The sequence below is a fragment of the Rhipicephalus microplus genome, chromosome 5, assembly GCF_043290135.1.
Source record: "Rhipicephalus microplus isolate Deutch F79 chromosome 5, USDA_Rmic, whole genome shotgun sequence".
NCBI classification, from domain to species: domain Eukaryota; kingdom Metazoa; phylum Arthropoda; class Arachnida; order Ixodida; family Ixodidae; genus Rhipicephalus; species Rhipicephalus microplus.
Genome location: NC_134704.1, coordinates 64,195,232 through 64,208,057, shown reverse-complemented (window position 1 = coordinate 64,208,057; position 12,826 = coordinate 64,195,232). Strand labels below are relative to the sequence as shown.

The 12,826-nt window shown below is 46.8% G+C and overlaps 1 long non-coding RNA gene across 2 annotated transcripts in view; it reads right to left on the bottom strand.

Moving 5' to 3' along the window:
* Positions 1-12,826, bottom strand: part of LOC142817810 (uncharacterized) — a 99,251-nt gene that overhangs the window by 34,969 nt on the left and 51,456 nt on the right. Inside the window, exons 1-2 of one of the 2 annotated variants that reach the window (XR_012895372.1) lie at positions 8,333-8,443; positions 8,040-8,195 (exon numbers count right to left, since the gene is read on the bottom strand). This is a non-coding gene — a long non-coding RNA (uncharacterized LOC142817810). Of the gene's footprint in view, positions 1-8,039; positions 8,196-8,332; positions 8,444-12,826 lie in introns of those variants that run through there. The other variant, XR_012895371.1, reaches the window with a different exon arrangement.

Sequence of the window (12,826 nt, the reverse complement as noted above, 5' to 3'; positions counted from 1 at the left end):
CATACACTCGCAGGCACGCGCCGCGCAGCGTTGCTTTGAGTCATGCGCGTTTTAGCGCGTCCGGCGTCCCACCTTCACGAAAATGAATGGATGGATATGTGGGGCTTAACGTCCCAAAACCACCATATATAATTATGAGAGACGCCGTAGTGGAGGGCTCCGGAAATTTCGACCACCTGGAGTTCCTTCATCATCATCATCATCATCATCATCATCATCATCATCATCATCATCAGCCTGACTACGTCCACTGCAGGACAAAGGCCTCTCCCATGTTCCGCCAGTTAACCTGGTCCTGCGCTTGCTGCTGCCAATTCATACCCGCAAACTTCTTAATCTCATCTGCCCACCTAACCTTCTGTCTCCCCCTAACCCACTTGCCTTCTCTGGGAATCCAGTAAGTTACCCTAATGACCAGCGGTTATCCTGTCTACGCGCTACATGCCCGGCCCATGTCCATTTCTTCTTCTTTATTTCAACTATGATATCCTTAACCCCCGTTTGTCCCCTAACCCACTCTGCTCTCTTCTTGTCTCTTAAGGTTGCGCCAACCCTTTTTCTTTCCATTGCTCTGTACAGAGATCCGTACAGTAGCCGAGACAACCACGACCTTAATACTATAAGAACTAGCAGTAACCCAGATGACACCCCACTAGTAATGATAGAAGAAGTCAGAAAAGCTTTGGAGAGCATGCAAAGAGGCAAAGCTGCTGGTGAGGATCAGGTAACATCAAATCTGCTGAAAGATGGTGGACAGATTGTGTTAGAAAAACTAGCCACCCTGTTTACGAGTTGTCTCCTGACGGTAAGGGTACCAGAGTCTTGGAAGAACGCTAACATCATCTTAATACATAAGAAACGAGATGAGAAGGACTTGAAGAATTACAGGCCGATCAGCTTGTTCTCTGTAGTATACAAGCTATTTACAAAGGTAATTGCTAACAGAGTAAAGAAAACATTAAAATTCAATAAACCTAAGGAACAAGCAGGATTTTGAACAGGCTACTCAACAATTGACCACATTCATACTATCAATCAGGTAATAGAGAAATGCTAAGAGTATAACCAACCACTATACATAGCCTTCATAGATTACGAGAAGGCGTTTGATTCAGTAGAAATATCAGCCGTCATGCAGACACTGCGGAATCAGGGCGTAGATGAAGTATATATAAACATTCTGGAAGAAATCTACAGGGGATCAACTGCTACCATAGTGCTTCATAAAGAAAGCAACAGAATACCAATCAAGAAGGGTGTAAGGCAGGGGACACATCTCCCCAATGCTATTTACCGCGTGCTTACAGAAGGTTTTCAGAAGCCTAGAATGGGAACAGTTGGGGATAAGAGTTAATGGAGAATACCTTAGTAACTTGCGCTTCGCCGATGACATTGCATTGCTGAGTAACTCAGGGGACGAATCGCAACTCATGATTACGGAGTTAGACAAGGAGAGCAGAAAGGTGGGTCTTAAAATGAATCTGCAGAAAACGAAAGTAATGTACAACAACCTCGGAAAGGAGCAGCGCTTCGAGATAGGTAAAAGTGCACTTGAAGTTGTAAAAGACTATGTCTACTTAGGGCAGGTAATAACCGCGGAGCCGAACCACGAGATTGTAGTAACTAGAAGAATAAGAATAGGGTGGAGCACATTCGGCAAGCACTCTCAAATTATGACAGGTAGATTGCCATTATCCCTCAAGAGGAAGGTATATAACAGCTGTATGTTGCCGGTACTTAGCTATGGAGCAGAAACCTGGAGACTTACAAAGAGGGTTCAGCTTAAATTGAGGACGACGCAGCGAGCAATGGGGTTTTAACGTGTACCTAAATCTGGGCACACGAGCCTACAACATTTCCGCCTCCATCGGAAATGCAGCCGCCGCAGCCGGGATTCGATCCCGCGACCGACTGAGTACCTTAGCCACTAGACCACCGCCGCGGGGCTCCGTCACGAAAAGAGGGAGACGCAGTGTTTTCTGGGTAACGCATCTGTGCGAAATTCAGTGTGTCGCTTTTCGCGCCGGTTGCCGTCAGGCTGAGCCGACGGACGCTGGTCGCGCCTGGCGTCAGACTATAAAGTGCTCGCATTGTGCTAAAGTAGCGTCACTGTGCCCAGCGTGCGCGCTCGTCAATGCTACATTGGAGCACATCGGGCCTTTCATGATGTGCTCAAAGCCGTTTTTCAAGCTCCACATATACCAAATTTGGTGTTACGTTACGTCAATGGACGACGAAATATACGACTGGTGCAAACATGATAATCCTGACACGCGTATCATGTAAGAACTTGACAACATACCACGCTCACAGCGTGCTCGCAGCCATTTCGCTAGCGCCACATATACTAAGTTTGGCATCCCGTGACGTGAATAGATGACGTAGGTAAACTACACATTCAAACATGATAATCATGACACGGAAATTATGTACGGCATCATTTACCTCCACCTCGTAACGTTGTGCTGATTTTAAAGTGACATATCGACATTTCTCATTCGTGCGTCGCATATCATTGATTCCCTCTGTACGTGGGATCTGCCAATTTTTGTCATCATCGTTATTGTTTGTCTATAAGAAAATGCTTTTTTGAAAGTTATTGACGTTTGTGACAATAAATTTTTCTAAACAGGTGAGGAGGAATTCCTTCGACACTGGTCCTGCCCTTTTGTGTTGGTCTGCGAGGGACGTGTAAAGCTTGTTTTCAGGCCCATCTGGTTTTGCTAGGTTAATGTTTGTTTAGTTCTCACACAAAGTGATTGATATGTGGGGTTTAACGTCCCAAAACCACCATATGATTATGAGAGACGCCGTAGTGGAGGACTACGGAAATTTTGACCACCTGGGGTTCTTTAACGTGCACCCAAATCTGAGTACACGGGCCTACAACATTTCCGCCTCCATCGGAAATGCAACCGCCGCAGCCGGGATTCGAACCCGCGACCTGCGGGTCAGCAGCCGAGTACATTAGCCACTAGACCACCGCGGCGGTGCAGTTCTCACACAAATACCTTGTAAATGTTATATAAATACGTAACATATAGATATTTAAGCTTTATTTGTGTGTTTTTGTTTACCATGTACATATGCAAACATATCTTTTTATAACAATTTGGTGTGGATGTGTGTATTGTGTTCATAACATAAAAACATAAGCATTGTGTTCATAACATAAAAACAAAACATAACTTTTTGTAGCATTTTTTTGTGGGTCTGCAGATGTTGTGTTCCGTCGCGATGTTCTTTTGGATTGTAATTGATGTTCACTGTTCGTGAGAATAAATTTCTCCAAACGCACTTCGCTGAAGTCATGTACGACCTCGATGGCTTGCTGCTCTCCCATAGTATAGAGAACAAAGTACTCTGAATTGTAAAACACTCTTTTCTGAACACACATTTATTTCCCGCGAAATCCGCGTAACTGGGATGGCTTCCTGCTCTTCAATAGTAGAATACAATATACTCTGAATCATCAAACACACTTCTAAACACATCTAGTACCTCAGTGAGTGGCCGTGGTGGTACTGTGCCGATTCCCAATTAAGCGCTGCCTTAAATAACTCCCGCCAACGAGCACGCATAACAACCGTTTCGCTTTGCCTCTAGCTTTCAGGAGCTGCGAAGTTTTGCACCGCTGAAACTCCACGGTGTGGCGGCACTCTATAGAAGTGTAGCAGCTTGGGCTAGTTGGTATGGCATGACGATATAGTTATAGCGCGAGAACAAAACGACAACACAGAGACATTCGTGTCCTTCGTGTCCTTCTTGCCTCTGTGTCGTCGTTTTGTTCTCGCGCTATAACTATCGTCAGGCACTCTATAGTTTGACAACTATACTATGACCCAGCTGCTTCGTCCGCCAGATTTTATCGAAAAGCTGAACTACGGAGCGTCACCGCCGGCGTGTGTGCTGCGCTTCCTAAAAACCTCGGCCCACTTCGCTGGGACAAAGGGACGCGCGTACGGGGGTGGTAGAAGAGTGCGCGCACGAAATAGTACGCCTTTTGAAAGAAAAAAACGAAACAAAGAAGGAACGCAAGCGAGAGTTCGTTCCACGCTTTTGTCATTCTCGTGCGTGTGTCTGTGAAAGACCAACGCTGGAAGAAGGCTCATTGGCGGCGACGGCACCTGTGCCGCCTTGTTTGTCGCTCATCTGGACGAGACGCGTCTCGCGTGCTGTTTGGAGACGCTCATCGACAAGACGACCGTGGGAACTACTAAGGAAATGGCGCTCGCGTTCTCTTCGCGTTGCTTTGCTTTCTCGACTGTCTCTTACAGAGATGTAGGTGACGGGCCATTGTTGGACCCGCCGCCGCTTTCGCTTTCTCTTTGTTTGTCGCGTGAGGCCGGAGAGGAACCGGAATTACGCGCCAAGAGGACCTAGAGTGGTGCGGCGAGGACACGAAAGAAAATAAAACGGATGACAAAGAGTTTCGATTTCAGGATGATGACCTGGCCGAGGCGTGGAGGCGTGAGCTATAGCCAAATGGAATCAGCATAGGTCGGCAAAAAAAGTAATAAATATTGACATCCCAAAGCTGCAATATCATCATGGGGAACGCCGTGTAGTGTACGTCCCAAAACTGCGATATCATCATGAGGAATGCCGTGCAGTGGAAGACTACGGAAATTTCGACCACTTGGAATTCTCTAAGGTGCACCTAAATCTACACTGGCCTCAATCATTTTAGCCTTCATTGAAAATGCAGCTGACGCAGTAGGAAATTGGTCTCGCAAACTTCATATCAGTAATCGGATAGCCAGTAGACCACCGTAGTGTATCGGCGAATAAAAAAAAAGAATGGGGCTTAGTGGAACACCGACTCGCCGAGTTTTCTCCAACCACACCCGTAATCAGACTGGCTAAAATATTTCTCAACCGAGCTCATTCGGACTGGGAGTCACGAAATTGTTCCTAAACGTGACTATAACTTTTCCTCTGACTCATGGCTCCATCTCAGTCTGACTGGGTGGACTCGCGTGTGCGTTTTCCCACACGGGGGAATGAGTTGTCCATGCGTTTAGTCAAAAAATTGGCAGATTCTACGTACAGTGGAAATCGATGATATGCGAAGCACGAATGATAAAAGCTGATATGTCACTTTAAAAGCAGCCCAACGTTACGAGGTGGAGGTAAGTGATACCGTACATGCCTTGATGCCGTACATACTGTACATTGTGCGCATCCTGAAATGAGAAATGCTGGAAAAGGCGTCGCAGTTCACGTGAATTCCAAGAAGACCGACCTCAGTTAGGACCTTGTACATTGCTCTGGGTATTTATCACAGAGTTAAAACCTCCAAATAAAAATACGTAATATCCAACTCACTGGACCTGATACGTCCTTCTTCTTGCTCGCCTGAACACTGTGACTCACACCCACTGTAGAAGATTGGCTAGTAGTTTGGTGATGATGATGATGATGATGGTGATGATGATGATGATAATGTCCCAAATATTGTTCATACCGACCAAAGAAGATTGGCTAAAAATTGATTATATGAGTTAGTGAAAAATCTTCAGCATTGAATATTTATGAAAAAAATGAGCAGGTCCCACGTATACAGTGGGAATAGATGACATGCGAAGCATGAATGAGAAATGCTGAAATGTCTCTCTAAAATGTCTCTCTGCATGAAATGTCTCGCTAAAATCAGCACAACGTTACTAGGCGGAGGTAAATAATGCCGTACATGACTTCCGTGTCATAATTATCATGTTTGGATGTGTCGTTTACCTTCGTCATCTATTCACGTCACGTGATACTGAATTTAGTATATCTGGAGCTAGCGAAACAGCCGCGAGCACGCTATGAGCGTGGTATGTTGCCATGTTCTTACAAGACACGTGTGTCGGGATTATTATGTTTGCACCAGTCATGTATTTTGTCATCCATTGACGTCATGTAACACCCAATTTGATATATCTAGAGCTAGCAAAACGGCCGCGAGTGCATCATGAAGGGCCTAATATACTACAATGAAGCGCTGACACGCGCGCACGCTGGGCACAACGACGCGACGTTAGCAAAACGCGAGCACTCTATAGTGTGACGCCAGGCGTGACCATCGTTCATAGGCGCGGCCCGACGGCAACCGCCACACGAAATGCAACATGCTGCATTTCGCGCCGATGTGTTACCCAAACAACACTGCGTCTCCCTCTTTTCGTTACGGAGGGACGCCGGACGCGCTGGAACGCGCATGCGTGAAAGCAACGCAGCGCGGCGCGCATCTGCTATACATGGCAGGACCGGCGCCTGGCTTGGCAATGCCGGCATGACGCGACGAAATGAACGCCGGCGAGCACGTGCACCACGTCACGTCGAAATGTATTGCCGCCTTGACTCTGGCATGTAGTCATGCTCTCACATGACACGCGTCTCATGATTATCATGTTTGCACCAGTCATATACCTTCGTTATCCATTGGCGTCACGTAATACCAAATTTGGCATATGTGAAGCTAGCGAAACGGCCGCGAGCGCATCGTCAGTGTGGCATGTAGTCATGTTGTTACATGACACGCATCTCATGTTTGTCATGTTTGCATCAGTCACATACCTTCGTCATCCATTCACGTCCTGTAACACCAAATCTGGTATATGTGACGCTTGCGAAACGGCCGCGAGCGCATCATGAGCGTGGCATGAAGTCAAGTTGTTACATGACACGCATGTCATGATTTTCATCTCAGGGTCTGTCGCTTGTGTCTTACGCGCGAACGTGCACGAGGAAAGTTTCACTGCGTGAACTTCCCAGCCCTGACTTTGACGTTTGGAGCGCCTTCGTGTCGTGAATCCTTAAATTCTATAGCATCTCTTGATTGGAAGCGAAGCCCCAGATGACTTCTACGCGTCATTATTTGCGGTATTGGAATTTCACTGATGAGCGATTGCTCATTGAGTGATATCTTTACTGCTCTATTGATATATTAAGCACAGGTATAGCGTACTTGACATTCTTAATAGTTTTGCTGCCTGAGTCCTCGATTGGTTCCGCACGTTCTTGCGTCCGTTTTCCCATCTCTCCCCGCTTTCTTCTGTTCGACAACAAAAGCAGCACTAAAGGAGCACAAATCTAAACCAGGACATGCGAACTAAAACTTTGTACTAGATAGTTTCAGTTTTCAGTTAAGTTTTGGGTACGCTACGAACGTAACTTTGATGTACATAAGCAAGAACGCTGCATTTGTGGCCGTATATATATATATAGTGGGAACGCACTTAACTACTGTTCATTCCCACCATGCAAAAAGCGGTGCTATCAGGTACTCCACGACTTTATAGACTACACAGTATGTAGCATTCTAGACCCGGCCACACCAACCTCCCGCGATTAAGTCCAAACTTCGATCATGACTGATTTGCATTACGTACAGCACCCTTAGTACACGGACGTTCCGTAAGTCTGACTTTGCACATGCCAAAGGCACAACGAAATTGCGGAACTGGATAAGAATAAAGATAATTGTGTGGGTCTTACGTGCCAAAGCCACGATATGACTGCGAAGTACGCCGTAGTGGAGGGCTCCAGAAATGTTGATGACCTTGTATTATTCTTCTACGTGCACCCAAATCTAAGCACATGGGTCTCAGGCATTTCGTCTCCGTCAAAATGTGGTCGCCGTAGCGGGGAGACTGAATTTTAGATACAGAAAGCCGAATATTACATATGGGTAAATAATTAAGTTATCTTCAAGTGTAATGAGACCAGGATTAATTGGCACACAGAAATAAGAAAAGAAACAGCCTACTTTATCAGAGACCTCACGTGAACTTAATACTCGAGAGCACGCAAGGCATCCCACAACCTCCTCGGATTCCGGGTGATGTAAAGAAATAGCTCCTTGCCCATGCCAATGTCCCCGGGCAACTAAAAAATTGCCTACACGGTGACCCCACAACGGTGTCCTGCACCTCGCCTACGGCGTTGATATCGCGCCATAGACCGCACGCTGTTATTCTGAAAGCGTTGTTCCCGAGGCGAACGGCGGAAAGCATCTTGATGGGCGACATTGCGTTTCCACCACACAACTTTACCTCCGGGGTCAATACGATGGCTTCAACGATAAGGCTCCTTTCGCCGCCGATCGGGCAAGCCCAAGAGCATGTTAACGGTTGCGAGAGCTTCTTCCATGCTCCTTCCAGAGATCGGGAAGTCCAATCTGCCTTTGCCCCAGTTCCGGTTGCGTGAAACTGCAGAAGGAGAATACGAGACCGCAATGTTTACAAAACACGCAGACCGTGCCGTCTCTGCGACGCAATAGCGTCATGTCGTAAGTGAAATGAAAAAGTAAAGTAGAAAAAAAAGCAAGGCGCCACGTGTTGCGCACCCTCGCAAAATGTCATCACAGTCTCTTCCAAAGTGTGGTTTAGGATGTGGCGCACCAAGCAACCACCGCTGCACGCCTTAGCGCAGATGCACGCATCATAGACAGCGTAAGGGTAGAGCGCGCGTAAGAAAGGGAATAGAGGCCCCAGAAACTTGTTTCGAGTGACTTCCTAGGCGAGGACGACCACTTCATTTGAGATCGGCAAACCAGGGTCACGCGATCGTGGATAGAGGAGGCGATCATAAATTGAAGAAGCTCCTCCTGTATCTGATGCGCTGATAAATATTCCAGTGCAGCTTATCTGTTAAAAGTGCATCACTTTTCAACATGTTCGGCACGCAAGAAATACATGTGAAATACATATACGTAGGGGTTGAAAGACGTTCAATGCAAGGAGGAGGGTCGGAGCGACGAGAAATCGTCGAACAGGGAATTTCATTGCAGCCAACACGTCGACTAGCGTTGTTCGTCATACGTGGACTTGTCGTTCGAAGGCTTGTCTTTGTCAAGTTACTACGTTGACCAAGGAAAGCCCGCTTATCGAATAACAAGCCCGCAGTTGACGAAGACAAGTACGCATGTCGAAACGTGGTCTCCGGCGAGATCCCCTGTTCAACGGTTTCTCGTGCATCGGACTACGTAGTTTCGAGGATAAGTTGCATAAGCGAACGAAGATCCTAGGCGTGTCAGAAACGTTTTTTGGGAAGTTGGATGTGATATGGTATGGCGAAATGGCAAAGACTCGAAGCAGGTGTCATTCCATATAAGTATGGTAAGATAGACTGACAGACTCAGCTTAAGCGTGACAGAACAGATGGTTTGTGTATACTGCCTGGCAGTAGAACACTTGTCCACAGAATTCTCTTAGCCGAAAAAGTGGTGTACAGCTGAAGCTCTATCGCTTAACGCGACCTTTTAACATGACGCCTCTCATTCATCAAACCATAAAGCACAAATTACCCCTGACAACAAGAAATTGCGAAATCGAGCGAACCATGGGAATCCAACAGACACGCTAGCAAGTTGTGCGGTGGGCACACTTTCTGTAGCAACATCCAAGCGAGTCCGCCGGTTGGCCACGGTTTTTGAATACGTTTCCTAATCGTTCCGCTTTCTTGCGATTAAACGACTCCCGTTGACCCGCAGTGCCTCGTAGTTCATCGCGTGCATCCTTTTGCCCAGTCCTGCTAGCAGACTCGGGACACGGTCCGCGCCAGTAGCGGGTCAGCCCAAGGGGCCACTCACGAATCTGACCTCTCACGAACCGCGGAGCTGCGTGAGAGGACACGCGGAATTCCGGAACACGCGTACTCCACTTCCCGGCAATGTAGTAGACACACGGGCAGCATGCAGCGGTTTATGCGTCCTGAGTTCGTCGGAGCTCGCGGGATCGGGTGAAACGAGCACCCGCCGAAGAAGAGTTGCCAGAATCGCACTGTGTGGGGGCCACGAGGGACGCGCGGGCAATCCGGTTCTCATCCCTGCCACAGGAGAGCACTTATTTATCTTGTTGCTCGATCGCCTCCGCATCTGCCGCCGCCACGGTTTTCTCTTCTCTTGGACCACGCAGACTTGTTCGACCTTGCGGCATTGAGTGGCGCGATTAAGATGCGTCTTAGGAACCGAACCCGCGCAAAAGATGATTCGATTCGACGGCGCAGTCGACTGCGAGGAGAAGGCGTGCAAGGACGAAAGAGCTTTGAGAGAGGCTGTTTATTGTTCTGAGCTATACGACCGGATTTATATGATTGCATCGGTTCTCTGTGTGCCAATACTCTATCTAAAGGAAAACGTAAGCACAACTCTTTGACGAATGATGGTATTGTGCGATCATTTCTCGAAGCTCACTGTTTGAGGACTGGGCTTATTTCGGTATTATATCACAGAGAAAAGAAAATATAACATGCTGAGTTTGAAAAAAAGCTAGAAAGAGAGAAGAATAAGGAAAAGGCAAGGAACTTAAACGAAAGCGAAACTTCTGGTCTTGTTACCCTACGCTGGGGGATAGAACAGAACACAAAATGCTGATGGGCAAAAAACAAAAAAATGACTGTCCAAGCACTCCGTACATATGGTTAACGAGTGAAAGCTGAAACGTGCGGCCCGGTGTAGCATTGGGTCCAACTCGATGCTGAACAGAAGCCATTCGCCATTAGTTTGTGGTTATTAATGAGGCTAGACACACGTTTGGCTTGGGTTTACCACAGTGTTTATCTCTGCGCAGAAGCCATTCACTATTATCGGTTACATGTTTGTGGTTCTTAATGAGCCTCGACACACGCTTGGCTTGGGTTTACCGCAGCGTTTATCTCACATGCCGCACAAACGTCACAGCCGAAGTGTAAGTGCTGCTGGAGGAACTCCAGCCGAAAGCTGGCCTTAATTCGCCCCGGCGAACGCATTCCCGCAGTCATCACCTTGACGCTGTTGTGCCCGCAACGCCGCTTGTTTGGCCGTGCCGTTGTTGCAAGCGTGTGACATCGTGAGCTAACTCGGTGGCGTGGTTTACAGGATCCACCCGCTACCAGGGCATGCATAGTTGTTCGAGATTTAGCGTGGCTTGGGAGGCTGCCGAATCATCGGTACATGGTTGCTGCCGGCACTCGAACTCCAGGGCCTGTGTGGGTTTTTTCTTTTTTGCTAGCACCGGCCCGGCGAATGCGAACTCGCTCACGTTTTCCCTGTCGGACGGTAAACTTCTCCGTGGCTTAACCATGTCGAAGCTCTTAGTAGAAATCGATGTGTGCGTGCTTGGCGTATTGGCTGTGACGGGACGGACGACATCGCTCACAACGCAGCCAATGGCGCGCATGCTTGGGTACTACGCTAAGAACGACGTAACTGATAGTACAACCAATGGAGACCGCTCGTGACATCAATTCCGAATGCTTTTTCGTTTCTTCTAGCCATATAAAGCTTTTGCTGTAAAAAGATAAGCCAAGAACAAGACGCTAATGAAAGTTTTTCGATAAGATGTTTCACACTTTATTAACCTACAGCTGCTTTTCATGAAATGAACGCAGCAGCGAGGACTTTGGTAGGGCCACATCAGTAATCAGAGTTGCATGATAAAAAATTTAACAGTTGTTTTCTGTGGTTCCCGAGAAAAAAACGATAAAGCCCAGCAGCAGGTACTGAAGATTGTTTTTTTTTTCTTTCAATATACAATTTGGAAGCCTCGTGGATATGCCATTTCGAAGAGCCCATTTGTTTCCGCAACATTGCTTCTGAAATATGTGGTAAATATATGGACAATATTTCCGCTCTGAGCGGATTCCGTATGAAAAGATATGAGAGGAGTGTCAGAATGACATGTGGAATGTTTCGCTAGGTAGGGTATACGATACACAGAGCACAAGGTCTGGAACATGAGAGGTCGAAGAGTAAATGGATTGTTCAAAATAAGGCTTGACAAGTGGAAAACGCAATAAAAACGGATTTTGTGGTGTGGGGAAAGCCGACAGAAGACCACGATAATAAAGTCAAAAGAAATGATAATTTAGAGGTTTTCATGCAACATTCATCATGAGGATGCTGTCAAATCCAACATCCAACATTTGGAGCATACTACTCCAAACATCAGTTTGGAAATGAACTGAATTCATTCCGATGAATTGCCATCCGAAGGGCGGAAGCAGCTGCGCTGTCAGCGCTGCGAAACTTATTAGATTTTAGACACCAAAAACCACGATATCTTTATGATGGACGCTGTATGGATGACCCAGAAGTTTTGACAACCTGGGGTTCTTTAATGAGTACCTGATCCTAGATACAATGGCTTCAATGTTATTTTGCCTCCACCGAAAACGTGGCCGCCGCGGTCAGGATTCGATCCCGCTGTCTCCGTGTCAGCATTCGAGCAACATAGGAACAGCCACATACCATAAATTACCGAAGTACAGCCAGAATGATACTGTACCAAAAAGACCAAAGCCTTAGATGTGTCATGAGTTAAGATACTTCGCGAGATTGTGTGATACCTGACGACATATCGCAAGGCCTTGGCCAAAAACCTGGCATGACGTCGTCAATGGCGTCTTGTTGTGAAGTCACAGATCACAGATTTTTTACGACGACTTGCTTTGGTGTTATCACCTGGCATAGACGCTTCATCAGAGGTGTGCCGATGCAAGAGGTAGCGGGTGATGTGCAGAAAGCGTTAGTGGGGGAGAATGCCATTGAATGAGAGCGTCAAAGTAATTTAATGAGAGTCTCATAACAGCATACGCTTTCTCTTTGGCTCTCATAGTGTAAGCTGAACGGAGTGTCAGTTGTTCTGGACAAGTTTTTACTGGGATAATCAGTGTTTTTTTAGTACTAGAGGACAACATTCCTGCATCAGGTACGAACACAATCACGTTGCGCTATAACTGCATTAGTGTATTTCTTGTATTGAAATAAATACCAAAGAAGTTGGTCGGGTCAATTGAAACCAGTATTTAGGAATGTTAAGCGGAGAGTTTATATTGAATAAGAAAGCTAACATATGACATC